This window comes from Aegilops tauschii, chromosome 1 (assembly GCF_002575655.3).
Source record: "Aegilops tauschii subsp. strangulata cultivar AL8/78 chromosome 1, Aet v6.0, whole genome shotgun sequence".
Lineage (NCBI taxonomy): Eukaryota > Viridiplantae > Streptophyta > Magnoliopsida > Poales > Poaceae > Aegilops > Aegilops tauschii.
In genome coordinates this window covers 7,011,814-7,028,688 of record NC_053035.3, presented here as the reverse complement: position 1 = coordinate 7,028,688, position 16,875 = coordinate 7,011,814, and the positions used below count along the sequence as shown (strand labels likewise).

The window sequence follows — 16,875 nt, the reverse complement described above, 5'->3', positions numbered from 1 at the left end:
ATCTGTCCCAAACCGCCTGATGATCTCGAGCCATTGCTGTCATTGGAGCCATACATCGTATCACGGGTCTGCCCATGCTCCATGTCTAAGTGATGACACATCATCTCTTCAGGATTGTGAGCTCTCACAGCCGTTCTCTACTCATGTGGCCCATCTGGTTTAGGCTTCTTGTCAGTTGGGGACTCCTCATCTGCCTCTTCAGCTTCAGGTTCGGCATTATTCTGTAGAGGAGCAGCCTCCTTGCGCTTCGAACGTGTACGTCTGTTTTGGAACCAGTTGTAGACATTGGTCTCTGAGATCTGGCCATGCTGCGAGAGCTCCGCTGTAATATCTTTTATCTTCTGCTTGCTTGGTATTCCATTTCCTTGGTCAAAAATGCTCTCGAGGATTTGCAGCTGCATCTGGGTTGGTGTCCAGTAGAAATATTAAGAATGGGCAGAAACGCAAACTATGTTTCAGGAGCCTATCTGTAATAGCTCATAGGTCTGTGTTTTGGGAGTGTACAACAAGCACAATCTAGTCCTAGGTGATTAGGATGAATTAACATAATTATATATCAGTAACTTCACATAAACCATGCTTAAGTTTTCACGTGGAAATCTAGTTAATTGATAAAAATATTTTAACTGAAGTTCGAATACAAATCTGACAGGTATGCAAACTGTATGCGGGTGATCAAATTATTAGGATTGGAGAACAAGAAATATTGTTCGACTCAGTTGAACGATAATCAGAGAGTAACATGCTAACTCCTGCATGTCGGTCAAGCATAGAGAATCTTCAGCCGTTTGGCCTCCCAGCGCACCCGGCGAATGCTTTTTGGCGTTTGCGCCGGCGGTTTTTTCGCCCTGGGGGCGATTGAGTTTCCAGCCGCGTCCCTAGGTTTCGGCCGTCAGACGCCCAAAAATTCGAAGTTGTCTTTCCGGCTGCCAAAAAACGCCACAAGTTTGGCGATCATCATGCCACAAGTCGGCGATCATCATGCCACAGTTCGGCGATCAAACACACCCAAAAGTTTGGCGATCAAAAGGAAGGGATCATAGACATGGAACGCACCAAATGGCAGGCTCCTCTATCGTGGGACTGGCCGGGGTCGGCGTGGGCGTAGTCGGGCTCGGCGTCGGCGTGGCTTCGGTGCTCGGGCTGGTCGTCGGCGTCGGCACCACTTCATTGCTCGGGCAGGGCGTCGGCGTTGGTGTCGTCGTGGGCGTAGGGGCGGTGGTCGCCACCGGCCCGGGCATCTGGTTCAAGATGAGGCCGCGCTCCGCCAGGTACCACGCCTTCACCTGCTCGTCCATCGTCGACATGTCTGCCGCCATCAAGAATGCCAGGTCAGTGTTCCTCTTCTTCGCGGCGACGCTGGTCCTGAGAAGGTCGAGCTTGGTGTCCTGCTTCGTCATCAACGCCGACCACCTCGCGTCGGATTTCTCCTCCCTCTTGACGGCGATGTCTTGGCGTCGGTGATGCACTGCTCGATCGAAGATTGCAGCCATTCGGCAGCGGGCGCCGCGTCCCTCGCCGCTTTGGCTCTCTTGTTGCCATCAGGGCGGCCTTCTGCCGCCGCCGGGGCAGGCGCATCCGGCTTGTAGGTCTCTTTGGCCTTGGCGAGAGTGAGCCGGACCTCCCTCCACTTCTCGCACGACTCGATCCTGGAGAACACGTGAAGGAACTTGAACTCTTGGTCGCCGTTGTCCTGGCGAAACATGGTGAACATCCGAACTATCTGCACAGCCGAGGACAAAAAGTGTCGGCGAAGTACAGGGCGACAAACTGGGCCAGCGAACTATGGCCATACCAGACCCTCCACATTGGTGCCGCTTTCCGGGCGAGCCGCGACCTCCTCTACGATCCCATGCCACTTGTTGCAGGCCATCTGGATGGTCGCCCAGTGATTCGCCATGGCCTTGTCGCCGCGGTCCATGTGGATGTTGGTGAAGTAGGGGTCGACCAACTTGCACTCGTCGAACACCGTCTTGATCCTTCTCCAGTACGTGTCAGCGTTCTGACTCGAGCCGATGATCGGGTCGATGCTGATGGTCTTCCATGAGTCGGCGAGGCACTCGTCTTCCTTGGACGTCCACTTGATGCGAGGTTCGCCCGGCCTGGCGTTGGGCGCCCGCTTCTTATTTCTCCCTTTCGGTGCTGGTTCCGGCTCCGCCTCCGTCTGTTCTTCCTCCTCCACCTCCGCGTCGTCGAGCTCGTTGTCCATGTCGACGGCGGTGTCCATCGTCTCGTCTTGTGCGCGGAACCCGGGGCATGAAACAGCGGCGACCGAGCCGCTCGTGATGATCTCGTCCATGTCGGCGTCAGTGGCGTCGGTGTGGCTGAACTGTGGCGCCGAACCGAGAGCGAAGGGTAGGGCGCCCCGGCGCAGAGGCGGCGCAGGCGAGGCTGAGTACGCCGGCGGTGAGTAGCTGTATTGGGTGGTGGCGTTGAACGCGGGGGAGGGAGTGTGTGGGTCGGGGTTGAAGCCGGAGGGGGAGGCATGATGCGGCGCGCCATGAGGAAAGGTGATGTTGGGGTTGAAACCGCCATGCGCATCGTCGTCGGAGTATCCAGGCAAGGGTACGTACCCCCAGAGCGGCGGTGGCGGCGAGTGAAGGAAATATGCCCTAGAGGCAATAATAAAGTTATTATTTATTTCCTTATATCATGATAAATGTTTATTATTCATGCTAGAATTGTATTACCCGGAAACATGATACATGTGTGAATACATAGACAAACAGAGTGTCACTAGTATGCCTCTACTTGACTAGCTCGTTGATCAAAGATGGTTATGTTTCCTAGCCATAGACATGAGTTGTCATTTGATTAACGGGATCACATCATTAGGAGAATGATGTGATTGACTTGACCCATTCTGTTAGCTTAGCACTTGATCGTTTAGTATGTTGCTATTGCTTTCTTCATGACTTATACATGTTCCTATGACTATGAGATTATGCAACTCCCGTTTACCGGAGGAACACTTTGTGTGCTACCAAACGTCACAACGTAACTGGGTGATTATAAAGGTGCTCTACAGGTGTCTCCAAAGGTACTTGTTGAGTTGGCGTATTTCGAGATTAGGATTTGTCACTCCGATTGTCAGAGAGGTATCTCTGGGCTCACTCAGTAATACACATCACTATAAGCCTTGCAAGCATTGTAACTAATGAGTTAGTTGTGGGATGATGTATTACGGAACGAGTAAAGAGACTTGCCGGTAACGAGATTGAAGTAGGTATTGAGATACCGACGATCGAACCTCGGGCAAGTAACATACCGATGACAAAGGGAACAACGTATGTTGTTATGCGGTTTGACCGATAAAGATATTCGTAGAATATGTGGGAGCCAATATAAGCATCCAGGTTCCGCTATTGGTTATTGACCGAAGACGTGTCTAGGTCATGTCTACATAGTTCTCGAACCCGTAGGGTCCGCACGCTTAAAGTTTGGTGACGATCGGTATTATGAGTTTTTTGTGTTTTGATGTACCGAAGGTAGTTCGGAGTCCCGGATATGATCACGGACATGACGAGGAGTCTCGAAATGGTCGAGACGTAAAGATCGATATATTGGACGACTATATTCGGACACCAGAAGTGTTCCGGGTGGTTTCGGAGAAAACCGGAGTGCCGGAGGGTTACCGGAACCCCCCCCCCCCCCCCGGGAGAAATAGTGGGCCTTATGGGCCTTAGTGGAGAGAGAGAGGGCTGGCCTAGGGCAGGCCGCGCGCCCCTCCCCCTCTGGCCCGAATTGGACTAGGAGAGGGGGGGCGGCGCCCCCCTTTCCTTCTCCCTCTCCCCCTTCCTTTCCCCCTCCTAGTAGGAGTAGGAAAGAGGGGAGTCCTACTCCTACTAGGAGGAGGACTCCTCCTCCTGGCACGCCCACAAGGGGCCGGCCGGCCTCCCCTTGCTCCTTTATATACAGGGGCAAGGGGGCACCTCTAGACACACAAGTTGATCTGTTGATCTCTCCCAGCCGTGTGCGGTGCCCCCCTCCACCATATTCCACCTCGGTCATATCGTAGCAGTGTTTAGGCAAAGCCCTGCGTCGATAGCAACATCATCACCGTCATCACGCCGTCATGCTAACGGAACTCTCCCGTGAAGCTCTGCTGGATCGGAGTTCGCGGGACGGCATCGAGCTGAACATGTGCTGAACTCGGAGGTGCCGTACGTTCGGTACTTGATCGGTCGGATCGTGAAGATGTACGACTACATCAATCGCGTTGTGCTAACGCTTCCGCTTTCGGTCTACAAGGGTACGTGGACAACACTCTCCCCTCTCGTTGCTATGCATCACCATGATCTTGTGTGTGCGTAGGAAATTTTTTTAAATTACTACGTTCCCCAACAGTGGCATCCGAGCCAGGTTTATCCGTAGATGTCATATGCACGAGTAGAACACAAGTGAGTTGTGGGCGATACAAGTCATACTGCTACCAGCATGTCATACTTTGGTTCGGCGGTATTGTTGGATGAAGCGGCCCGGACCGACATTACGCGTACGCTTACGCGAGACTGGTTCTACCGACGTGCTTTGCACATAGGTGGCTGGCTGGTGTCAGTTTCTCGAACTTTAGTTGAACCGAGTGTGGCTACGCCCGGTCCTTGAGAAGGTTAAAACAGCACTAACTTGACGAACTATCGTTGTGGTTTTGATGCGTAGGTAAGAACGGTTCTTGCTCAGCCCGTAGCAGCCACGTAAAACTTGCAACAACAAAGTAGAGGACGTCTAACTTATTTTTGCAGGGCATGTTGTGATGTGATATGGTCAAGACATGATGCTATATTTTATTGTATGAGATAATCATGTTTTGTAACCGAGTTATCGGCAACTGGCAGGAGCCATATGGTTGTCGCTTTATTGTATGCAATGCAATCGCCCTGTAACTGCTTTACTTTATCACTAAGCAGTAGCGATAGTCGTAGAAGCAATAAGTTGGCGAGACGACAACGATGCTACGATGGAGATCAAGGTGTCGCGCCGGTGACGATGGTGATCATGACGGTGCTTCGGAGATGGAGATCACAAGCACAAGATGATGATGGCCATATCATATCACTTATATTGATTGCATGTGATGTTTATCGATCTCTTATGCATCTTATTTTGCTTAGATCGACGGTAGCATTATAAGATGATCTCTCACTAAATTTCAAGGTATAAGTGTTCTCCCTGGGTATGCACCATTGCAAAAGTTCTTCGTGCTGAGACACCACGTGATGATCGGGTGTGATAAGCTCTACGTTCAAATACAACGGGTGCAAGATAGTTTTGCACACGCGGAATACTCAGGTTAAACTTGACGAGCCTAGCATATGCAGATATGGCCTCGGAACACTGAGACCGAAAGGTCGAGCATGAATCATATAGTAGATATGATCAACATAGTGATGTTCACCATTGAAAACTACTCCATCTCACGTGATGATCGGACATGGTTTAGTTGATTTGGATCACGTGATCACTTAGATGATTAGAGGGATGTCTATCTAAGTGGGAGTTCTTAAGTAATATGATTAATTGAACTTTAATTTATCATGAACTTAGTACCTGATAGTATTTTGCTTATCTATTTTGTTGTAGATAGATGGCCCGTGATGTTGTTCCGTTGAATTTTAATGCATTCCTTGAGAAAGCAAAGTTGAAAGATGATGGTAGCAATTACACGGACTGGGTCCGTAACTTGAGGATTATCATCATTGTTGCACAGAAGAATTACGTCCTGGAAGCACCGCTGGGTGCCAGGCCTGCTGCAGGAGCAACACCAGATGTTATGAACGTTTGGCAGAGCAAAGCTGATGACTACTCGATAGTTCAGTGTGCCATGCTTTACGGCTTAGAACCGGGACTTCAACGACGTTTTGAACGTCATGGAGCATATGAGATGTTCCAGGAGTTGAAGTTGATATTTCAAGCAAATGCCCGGATTGAGAGATATGAAGTCTCCAATAAATTCTACAGCTGCAAAATGGAGGAGAATAGTTCTGTCAGTGAACATATACTCAGAATGTCTGGGTATAACAATCACTTAATTCAACTGGGAGTTAATCTTCCAGATGATAGTGTCATTGACAGAATCCTTCAATCACTGCCACCAAGCTACAAGAGCTTTGTGATGAACTATAATATGCAAGGGATGGATAAGACGATTTCCGAGCTCTTCGCGATGCTAAAGGCTGCGAAGGTAGAAATCAAGAAGGAGCATCAAGTGTTGATGGTCAACAAGACCACCAGTTTCAAGAAAAAGGGCAAAGGGAAGAAGAAGGGGAACTTCAAGAAAAACGGCAAACAAGTTGTTCTTCAGGAGAAGAAACCCAAGTCTGGACCTAAGCCTGAGACTGAGTGCTTCTACTGCAAGCAAACTGGTCACTGGAAGCGGAACTGCCCCAAGTATTTGGCGGATAAGAAGGATGGCAAGGTGAACAAAGGTATATGTGATATACATGTTATTGATGTGTACCTTACTAATGCTCGCAGTAGCACCTGGGTATTTGATACTAGTTCTGTTGCTAATATTTGCAACTCGACACAGGGGCTACGGATTAAGCCAAAATTGGCTAAGGACGAGGTGACGATGTGCGTGGGAAATGGTTCCAAAGTCGATGTGCTCGCGGTCGGCACGCTACCTCTACATCTACCTTCGGGATTAGTTTTAGACCTAAATAATTGTTATTTGGTGCTAGCGTTGAGCATGAACATTATATCTGGATCTTATTTGATGCGAGACGATTATTCATTTAAATCAGAGAACAATGGTTGTTCTATTTATATGAGTAATATCTTTTATGGTCATGCACCCTTGAGGAGCGGTCTATTTATATTAAATCTCGATAGTAGTGATACACATATTCATAATATTGAAGCCAAAAGATGCAGAGTTGATAATGATAGTGCAACTTATTTGTGGCACTGCCGTTTAGGTCATATTGGTGTAAAGCGCATGAAGAAAATCCATTCCGATGGACTTTTGGAATCACTTGATTATGAATCACTTGGTACTTGCGAACCATGTCTCATGGGCAAGATGACTAAAACGCCGTTCTCTGGAACTATGGAGCGAGCAACATATTTGTTGGAAATCATACATACTGATGTATGTGGTCCAATGAATGTTGAGGCTCGCGGCGGGTATCATTATTTTCTCACCTTCACAGATGATTTGAGCAGATATGGTGTAACACCCCGGATGTAACTTTCCATATTTGTAACTCCAACTCTTGCCATTTTCGGCTATGTGTTATGATATTCCCTTCGTGGTCGGGTTTTGTCTTTCGTTTTGCATTTTGTTCATGTCATGCATTTCATATCACGTCATCATGTGCATCTTATTTGCATACGTGTTCGTCTCATGCATCCGAGCATTTTCCCCGTTGTCCGTTTTGCAATGCGACACTCCCACATGCACCGGCGCACCCTTCTTGTCTCTTCTCGTGAGCGAGTGTTAAACGTTCTCGAAATGGACCGAGATTTGCCAAGTGTCCTTGGTACACCACCGGTAGACCACCTATCAAGTTTCGTTCCATTTGGAGGCCGTTTGATGCTCCAACGGTTAACCGGGTAACCGCAAAGGCCTCTTGTGTGTTGCATCCCAACACCCCTCCAAAACAGCCCAATAACCCATCTAAGTCACTTCCATGCTCTCCGTCGTCGGATCACGATCGTGTGGGCGGAAACTACACCCCATTTGGAGTCTCCTAGCTCCCTCTACCTATAAATATGTGATCCCCTCCGGATTTTTCGCGCAGTCCAAACCCTAGCCCCGCTCCCTCTCCGCCGCCGGACACGTCCGGTCCGGCCGGACAGATCGCGCCGCCGCCCCGTGCCTATCGCTCGCCGCCACGTGTCCTTGCACCGCCGCCGGCCCGCGAGCCCACGGCGGGCCCGCCGAGCCCGGCTCCGCCACCCGCGCGCCTCCCGCACCGCTCCTCCACGCCGGCAGGGCGCCGCCCCCGCGCCAAGCTCCGGCAACCCCGCCGCCCATTGCCGCCTCGCTCCGGTCGTCGCCGGCCACCGCCGCCTCACCCCGACGCCGCCTGACCTCCGCGCGCCGCCTCCTCTCCCTCGCCGCCGCGCCTGGTGCCGGACGGATCCGCCCCGGCGGACCCCGGATCCGGCAACCCTAGCTCCAGCCACCGCAAGGACTCCTCCGGCCACTCCTCCGACGAATCTCGACGTCCGCGCCGACGAACCCTAGATCTGGACAAAGGTTGACCCCGAAAATCCTCCAAGTCCTGAGTTTATCACATTATGTGGCTCTGTTCATCACATCATATCTCCTTGCATACTGCTCCGTTTCATGCGCATGTTATATCGAAATGTTCATCACAAGATGCTCTTCATTTTGTTCCATTGTGCCATGCTCGTTTGAGTTCATCTGGGTGCTCAAATCTCTGATGCAAGAGTGCTATATGATGTTTACTACTGTTACTTATCAGAACTTGATGATTTGTCATTTTTGTTGCATTTGATGTGTGCATCTTATGAGCATGAGCATGAAAACTAGGCTTCGTGATGTTTCTGTTTTCAGGGACTTACGATTTTGCTAAGTCTTTTTCCTGCTGTTATTTTGATGCCATGTAAACTTGATGCTACAATGAGATCCATGCTTCTTTTCAGTATGTCCAGTAAGGATGTTTTGGACATATAGTTGTGCTCTATCCATCCATGCCAGTGTTTGCAATTATGGAGTGCCCTAGCATGTCTCAATCTTGCTCTACTTTTGCTATAAAATGTTTCTGGCAGTACGTTAGCATGCGATTCAATTTTGTCAAGGTTGTTGTAGTTGACCCATACATGCTATGAACTTGCTCTTGCCATGGAGAGCTTCATGAACATGTCTTCTTGCTGTTGGTATGCTTGTTTTGTCATGCATTGCCTTGTGATGAGTGAATCGAGCTCACAAAGATGCCTTCATAATTCTGTTAATGTCATGCTCTGTTTTATGCTAAGTCTGAAATCTGTTAACGAAACTTGCTATGTTTACATGGGTGCCATCATATCTTCTGTGCCTTTTTGGCTCATGGTCAGTAAGGGACTTTTGTTCTATGCATTTATTAGATTCCTGCCATGCCTTGTTTTGCTATGATAAGTTCCTGTAGCACGTTGATTGCTTGCTCTAAACGTTGCTACCTGATGCTGTTTATGCCATGTCCAGTATTTTCACCAAGTCTGCGAAGCTGATATCTTTTGCACTTTTGCCATGCTTGTTTGAACCTGTTATTGTGTGATCTAGCCGTAGCTCAGTGTTCATATTTTGTCAAGCATCTCCTGTAGATCACTGCCATATGCTTTGTTGCTATGTTGGGTGCTGTAGCATAGTTACTTGATGTATTCTAAGTGCTATCATGTTGTTAATCGCAGATTGGTGTCATTCTTGTTTTGCTCGCCATTTGCAAACCGTGCATCCGTTTCCGGTGATCTTTGTATCGATTTCGACCGAAATCATCCCATATTTCCAGCGGCATACTTGGTTTGCCAAGTTGATGCCTTGTTCATCTTTTCTTCCGGAGCACGCATATGCATTGCATACCACATCTCGCATATCATGCAGGTTTTGCATCATGTTGCTTGTGCATTGCACCGTGTTTGATCGTGGTTCCATTGCTTGTGTTCTTGCTTTGGGTAGAGCCGGGAGACGAGAACTCTTATGAGGAACCTGTTGAGAACGCTTACGAGGATCAAGCTTTCGACGACTCTGAGAACCTTGCAGGCAAGATGACCATACCCTCGAAATCACTTCTATCTTTGCTTTGCTAGTTGTTCGTTCTATTGCTATCCTACGCTACCTACCACTTGCTATATCATGCCTCCCATATTGCCATGTCAAGCCTCTAACCGTCCTTTCCTAGCAAACCGTTGTTTGGCTAAGTTACCGCTTTTGCTCAGCCCTTCTTATAGCGTTGCTAGTTGCAGGTGAAGTTGAAGTTGGTTCCATGTTGGAACATGGATATTTTGGCTTATCACAATATCTCTTATTTAATTAATGCATCTATACATTTGGTAAAGGGTGGAAGGCTCGGCCTTATGCCTGGTGTTTTGTTCCACTATTGTCGCCCTAGTTTCCGTCATACCGGTGTTATGTTCCTTGATTTTGCGTTCCTTACGCGGTTGGGTGATTTATGGGACCCCCTTGACAGTTCGCCTTGAATAAAACTCCTCCAGCAAGGCCCAACCTTGGTTTTACATTTGCCTACCTAAGCCTTTTTCCCTTGGGTTTTCGCGAGCCCGAGGGTCATCTTTATTTACCCCCCCCCCCCGGGCCAGTGCTCCTTCGAGTGCTGGTCCAAACCGAGCGATGTCCGGCGCCCCCTGGGCAACCAGGGTCTATGCCAACCCGACGTCTGGCTCATCCGGTGTGCCCTGAGAACGAGATACGTGCGACTCCTATCGGGATTTGTCGGCACATCAGGCGGCTTTGCTGGTCTTGTTTTACCATTGTCGAAATGTCATGTAAACCGGGATTCCGAGACTGATCGGGTCTTCCCAGGAGAAGGTTTATCCTTCGTTGACTGTGAGAGCTTATAATGGGCTAAATTGGGACACCCCTGCAGGGTATTATCTTTCGAAAGCCGTGCCCGCGGTTATGTGGCAGATGGGAATTTGTTAATGTCCAGTTGTAGAGAACTTGACACTTGACTTAATAAAATACACCAATCGTGTGTGTAGCCGTGATGGTCTCTTTTCAGCGGAGTCCGGGAAGTGAACACGATCTGGGTTATGTATGAACGTAAGTAGTTTCAGGATCACTTCTTGATCTCTTCTAGCTTCTCGACCGATGCTTTGCTCCTCTTCTCGCTCTTATTTGCGTATGTTAGCCACCATATATGCTTAGTGCTTGCTGCAGCTCCACCTCATTACCCCATCCTTCCTATAAGCTTAAATAGTCTTGATCTCGCGGGTGTGAGATTGTTGAGTCCTCGTGACTCACAGATTCTACCAAAACAGTTGCAGGTGCCGACGATACCAGTGCAGATTACGCAACCGAGTTCAAGTGGGAGTTCGACGAGGAACGTGGTCGTTACTATGTTTCGTTTCCTGATGATCAGTAGTGGAGCCCAGTTGGGACGATCGGGGATCTAGCATTTGGGGTTATCTTCTTTTCATTTGGTTTTGACCGTAGTCGGTCTATGTGTGTATTTTGGATGATGTATGATTTTATTTATGTATTGTGTGAAATGGCGATTGTAAGCCAACTCTCTTTATCCCATTCTTGTTCATTACATGGGATTGTGTGAAGATGACCCTTCTTGCGACAATACCTACAATGCGGTTATGCCTCTAAGTCGTGCCTCGGCACGTGGGAGATATAGCCGCATCGTGGGTGTTACATATGGGTATATCTACTTAATGAAACATAAATCTGAAACATTTGAAAAGTTCAAAGAATTTCAAAGTGAAGTGGAAAATCATCGTAACAAGAAAATAAAGTTTCTACGATCTGATCGTGGAGGAGAATATTTGAGTTACGAGTTTGGTCTTCATTTGAAACAATGCGGAATAGTTTCGCAACTCACGCCACCCGGAACACCACTGCGTAATGGTGTGTCCGAACGTCGTAATCGTACTTTACTGGATATGGTGCGATCTATGATGTCTCTTACTGATTTACCGCTATCATTTTGGGGTTATGCTTTAGAGACGGTTGCATTCATGTTAAATAGGGCACCATCTAAATCCGTTGAGACGACGCCTTATGAACTATGGTTTGGCAAGAAACCAAAGTTGTCGTTTCTTAAAGTTTGGGGCTACGATGCTTATGTGAAAAAGCTTCAACCTGATAAGCTCGAACCCAAATCGGAGAAATGTGTCTTCATAGGATACCCAAAGGAGACTATTGGGTACACCTTCTATCACAGATCCGAAGGCAAGACTTTTGTTGCTAAATTTGGATCCTTTCTAGAGAAGGAGTTTCTCTCGAAAGAAGTGAGTGGGAGGAAAGTAGAACTTGATGAGGTAACTGTACCTGCTCCCTTATTGGAAAGTAGTTCATCACAGAAACCGGTTCCTGTGACACCTACACCAATTAGTGAGGAAGTTAATGATGATGATCATGAAACTTCAAATCAAGTTACTACCGAACCTCGTAGGTCAACCAGAGTAAGATCCGCACCAGAGTGGTACGGTAATCCTGTTCTGGAGGTCATGTTACTAGACCATGACGAACCTACGAACTATGAGGAAGCGATGATGAGCCTAGATTCCGCAAAATGGCTTGAGGCCATGAAATCTGAGATGGGATCCATGTATGAGAACAAAGTGTGGACTTTGGTTGACTTGCCCGATGATCGGCAAGCCATAGAGAATAAATGGATCTTCAAGAAGAAGACTGACGGACGGTAATGTTAGTGTCTAAAAAGCTCGACTTGTTGTGAAAGGTTTTCGACAAGTTCAAGGAGTTGACTACGATGAGACCTTCTCACCCGTAGCGATGCTTAAGTCCGTCCGAATCATGTTAGCAATTGCCGCATTTTATGATTATGAAATTTGGCAAATGGATGTAAAGACTGCATTCCTGAATGGATTTCTAGAAGAAGAGTTGTATATGATGCAACCTGAAGGTTTTATCGATCCAAAATGGTGCTAACAAAGTGTGCAAGCTCCAGCGATCCATTTATGGACTGGTGCAAGCCTCTCGGAGTTGGAATAAACGTTTTGATAGTGTGATCAAAGCATATGGTTTTATACAGACTTTTGGAGAAGCCTGTATTTACAAGAAAGTGAGTGGGATGACATATTGTTGATTGGAAATGATGTAGAATTTCTGGATAGCATAAAAGGATACTTGAATAAGAGTTTTTCAATGAAAGACCTCGGTGAAGCTGCTTACATATTGGGCATCAAGATCTATAGAGATAGATCAAGACGCTTCATTGGACTTTCATAAAGCACATACCTTGACAAAGTTTTGAAGAAGTTCAAAATGGATCAGGCAAAGAAAGGGTTCTTGCCTGTGTTACAAGGTGTGAAGTTGAGTAAGACTCAATGCCCGGCCACTGCAGAAGATAGAGAGAAAATGAAAGATGTTCCCTATGCTTCAGCCATAGGCTCTATCATGTATGCAATGCTGTGTACCAGACCTGATGTGTGCCTTGCTATTAGTTTAGCAGGGAGGTACCAAAGTAATCCAGGAGTGGATCACTGGACAGCGGTCAAGAACATCCTGAAATACCTGAAAAGGACTAAGGATATGTTTCTCGTTTATGGATGTGACAAAGAGCTCATCGTAAATGGTTACGTTGATGCAAGCTTTGACACTGATCCGGACGATTCTAAATCGCAAACCGGATACGTATTTATATTGAACGGTGGAGCTGTCAGTTGGAGCAGTTCTAAACAAAGCGTCGTGGTGGGATCTACGTGTGAAGTGGAGTACATTGCTGCTTCGGAAGCAGCGAATGAAGGAGTCTGGATGAAGGAGTTCATATCCGATCTAGGTGTCATACCTAGTGCATCGGGTCCAATGAAAATCTTTTGTGACAATACTGGTGCAATTGCCTTGGCAAAGGAATCCAGATTTCACAAGAGAACCAAGCACATCAAGAGACGCTTCAACTCCATCCGGTATCAACTCCAGGTGGGAGACATAGAGATTTGCAAGATACATACAGATCTGAATGTTGCAGACCCGTTGACTAAGCCTCTTCCACAAGCAAAACATGATCAGCACCAAGGCTCCATGGGTGTTAGAATCATTACTGTGTAATCTAGATTATTGACTCTAGTGCAAGTGGGAGACTGAAGGAAATATTCCCTAGAGGCAATAATAAAGTTATTATTTATTTCCTTATATCATGATAAATGTTTATTATTCATGCTAGAATTGTATTAACCGGAAACATGGTACATGTGTGAATACATAGACAAACAGAGTGTCACTAGTATGCCTCTACTTGACTAGCTCGTTGATCAAAGATGGTTATGTTTCCTAGCCATAGACATGAGTTGTCATTTGATTAACGGGATCACATCATTAGGAGAATGGTGTGATTGACTTGACCCATTCCGTTAACTTAGCACTTGATCGTTTAGTATGTTGCTATTCCTTTCTTCATGACTTATACATGTTCCTATGACTATGAGATTATGCAACTCCCGTTTACCGGAGGAACACTTTGTGTGCTACCAAACGTCACAACGTAACTGGGTGATTATAAAGGTGCTCTACAGGTGTCTCCGGAGGTACTTGTTGAGTTGGCGTATTTCGAGATTAGGATTTGTCACTCCGATTGTCGGAGAGGTATCTCTGGGCCCACTCAGTAATACACATCACTATAAGCCTTGCAAGCATTGTAACTAATGAGTTAGTTGTGGGATGATGTATTACGGAATGAGTAAAGAGACTTGCCGGTAACGAGATTGAAGTAGGTATTGAGATACCGACGATCGAACCTCGGGCAAGTAACATACCGATGACAAAGGGAACAACGTATGTTGTTATGCGGTTTGACCGATAAAGATCTTCGTAGAATATGTGGGAGCCAATATGAGCATCCAGGTTCCGCTATTGGTTATTGACCGAAGACGTGTCTAGGTCATGTCTACATAGTTCTCGAACCCGTAGGGTCCGCATGCTTAAAGTTCGGGGACGATCGGTATTATGAGTTTTTTGTGTTTTGATGTACCGAAGGTAGTTCGGAGTCCTAGATATGATCACAGACATGACGAGGAGTCTCGAAATGGTCGAGACGTAAAGATCGATATATTGGACGACTATATTCGGACACCGGAAGTGTTCCGGGTGGTTTCGGAGAAAACCGGAGTGCCGGAGGGTTACCGGAACCACCCCCCCCCCCCCGGGGAGAAATAGTGGGCCCTATGGGCCTTAGTGGAGAGAGAGAGGGCTGGCCTAGGGCAGGCTGCGCGCCCCTCCCCCTCTGGTCCGAATTGGACTAGGAGAGGGGGGCGGCGCCCCCCTTTCCTTCTCCCTCTCCCCCTTCGTTTTCCCCTCCTAGTAGGAGTAGGAAAGAGGGGAGTCCTACTCCTACTAGGAGGAGGACTCATCCTTCTGGCGCGCCCACAAGGGGCCAGCTGGCCTCCCCCTTGCTCCTTTATATACAGGGGCAGGGGGCACCTCTAGACACACAAGTTGATCTGTTGATCTCTCCCAGCCGTGTGCGGTACCCCCCTCCACCATATTCCACCTCGGTCATATCGTAGCGGTGTTTAGGCGAAGCCCTGTGTCGGTGGCAACATCATCACCGTCATCACGCCGTCGTGCTGACGGAACTCTCCCGTGAAGCTCTGCTGGATCGGAGTTTGCGGGACGTCATCGAGCTGAACGTGTGCTGAACTCGGAGGTGCCGTACGTTCGGTACTTGATCGGTCGGATCATGAAGACGTACAACTACATCAACCGCGTTGTGCTAACGCTTCCGCTTTCGGTCTACGAGGGTACGTGGACAACACTCTCCCCTCTCGTTGCTATGCATCACCATGATCTTGTGTGTGCGTAGGAATTTTTTTGAAATTACTACGTCCCCAACAGCGAGAAGTTGGCCGGCGATGCGATGCTCTGCTGACTCCCCCACGTGGCTTGTGGGCAGTGGCCGGGCGGAAGGTTCATCATCCCCGCGTGAGACGCCTCTACCTGCTCCGCCGCCGCCGCGTCCCTGGCCCTCTTGGTGATGAGCCTGTTCCGCCGGTTAGTTTTGACCGCCTCCCGGTGCTGAACATCCGCCCTCCACTCGGCGTTTGACAAGCTCGATGGTCTTGCCATCGACGCCCTCGACTTCCTCTGCTTCGGCTGGGTGGAATCGGCGGCGGGGCAAGGGGTCGAATACTTCTTCGGTGGCATGGCGGGAGCGGCGGGGGAGAAGGGGGGAAGCAATGAGGAAATGGAGGGAAAGGGGCGGCTGAAATAGGCTTGTTTGTCGCCGACAGCGCGAGCCCACGCGCCTTTTCGCTTCAGTCGGCGCCCCGGGGGGCTGGGTTCGCCGGTTGCTATTTCGGCTCAAACCGGCGATAAACAACGAGCTGGAGGCGCGACTGGGCCGATTTTTCGCCGTCGACGCTAAAAAAAGGCGCCCTGAGGGGCCTATTGGGGGGGGCGAGTCGAGATGCTTTTTACATTCTACAGAAAAGCATAAGACTGCGAACAACCACAGGGGAGCAAATGGGAACATGGCACAAAAAGACAGTTGGTCCCACATGGCAAACTCGTGTCGTCATACATGCATAATCGGCTCTATTTGATTTATTTTGCGGCATTTCAACTCCTCTCCAAATCTTAACATAATGCTCTCGCTATTGAAACTTAACACATACTCCCTCCATTCCTAAATATAAGTCTTTTTAGATATTCCAAAATGAACGGATATATATAGACATGTTTTAGAATATAGATTCGTTCATTTTGCTCCGTATGTAGTTTGCATTGAATTTTTTTTAATTTATATTTAGATACGGAGGGAGTAGTGACTGATAATACAGTTGTTTGTACAGCGTAATACAAACAACAAGCATGTGTAGTTGCTACCTGCCACAAGTGTACATACCTGCAATGGAGTCCTGGTGCTCGGTGAAGGCGCGGTGCATCTCGACGAGCTGCTCGCAGATGGTGGCGTAGATGGAGATCTGTTTCTGCAGCGCCTCCATTGGGTCGTTCGTCATGACCTTGACATACCCGAGCACCTCCCCCGCATCGCCGCTCTCCTCCGGCGGCTCACTGGCGTTGGCCATGGCTCCCCGCCGCTACAGGAGTAACAACGGAATGAAATCCGCCCGGCAAACACTACAGTGATGCTGAAGGCCAGAATATGATATAGTAATAAGGAATGACACAGTCATGACCTACCGTATGCGTTTCATTACACCAACGCAGTCAGCTTTCTTCCATATGCCTTTCATTTACACCAACGCAACCAAGTACTAGCTGACAAA

The 16,875-nt window shown here is 48.2% G+C and overlaps 1 pseudogene; it reads right to left on the bottom strand.

Moving 5' to 3' along the window:
- Positions 1 to 763: 763 nt before the first annotated feature.
- Positions 764 to 15,790, bottom strand: LOC109774920 (uncharacterized; annotated as a pseudogene).
- Positions 15,791 to 16,875: the final 1,085 nt, after the last annotated feature.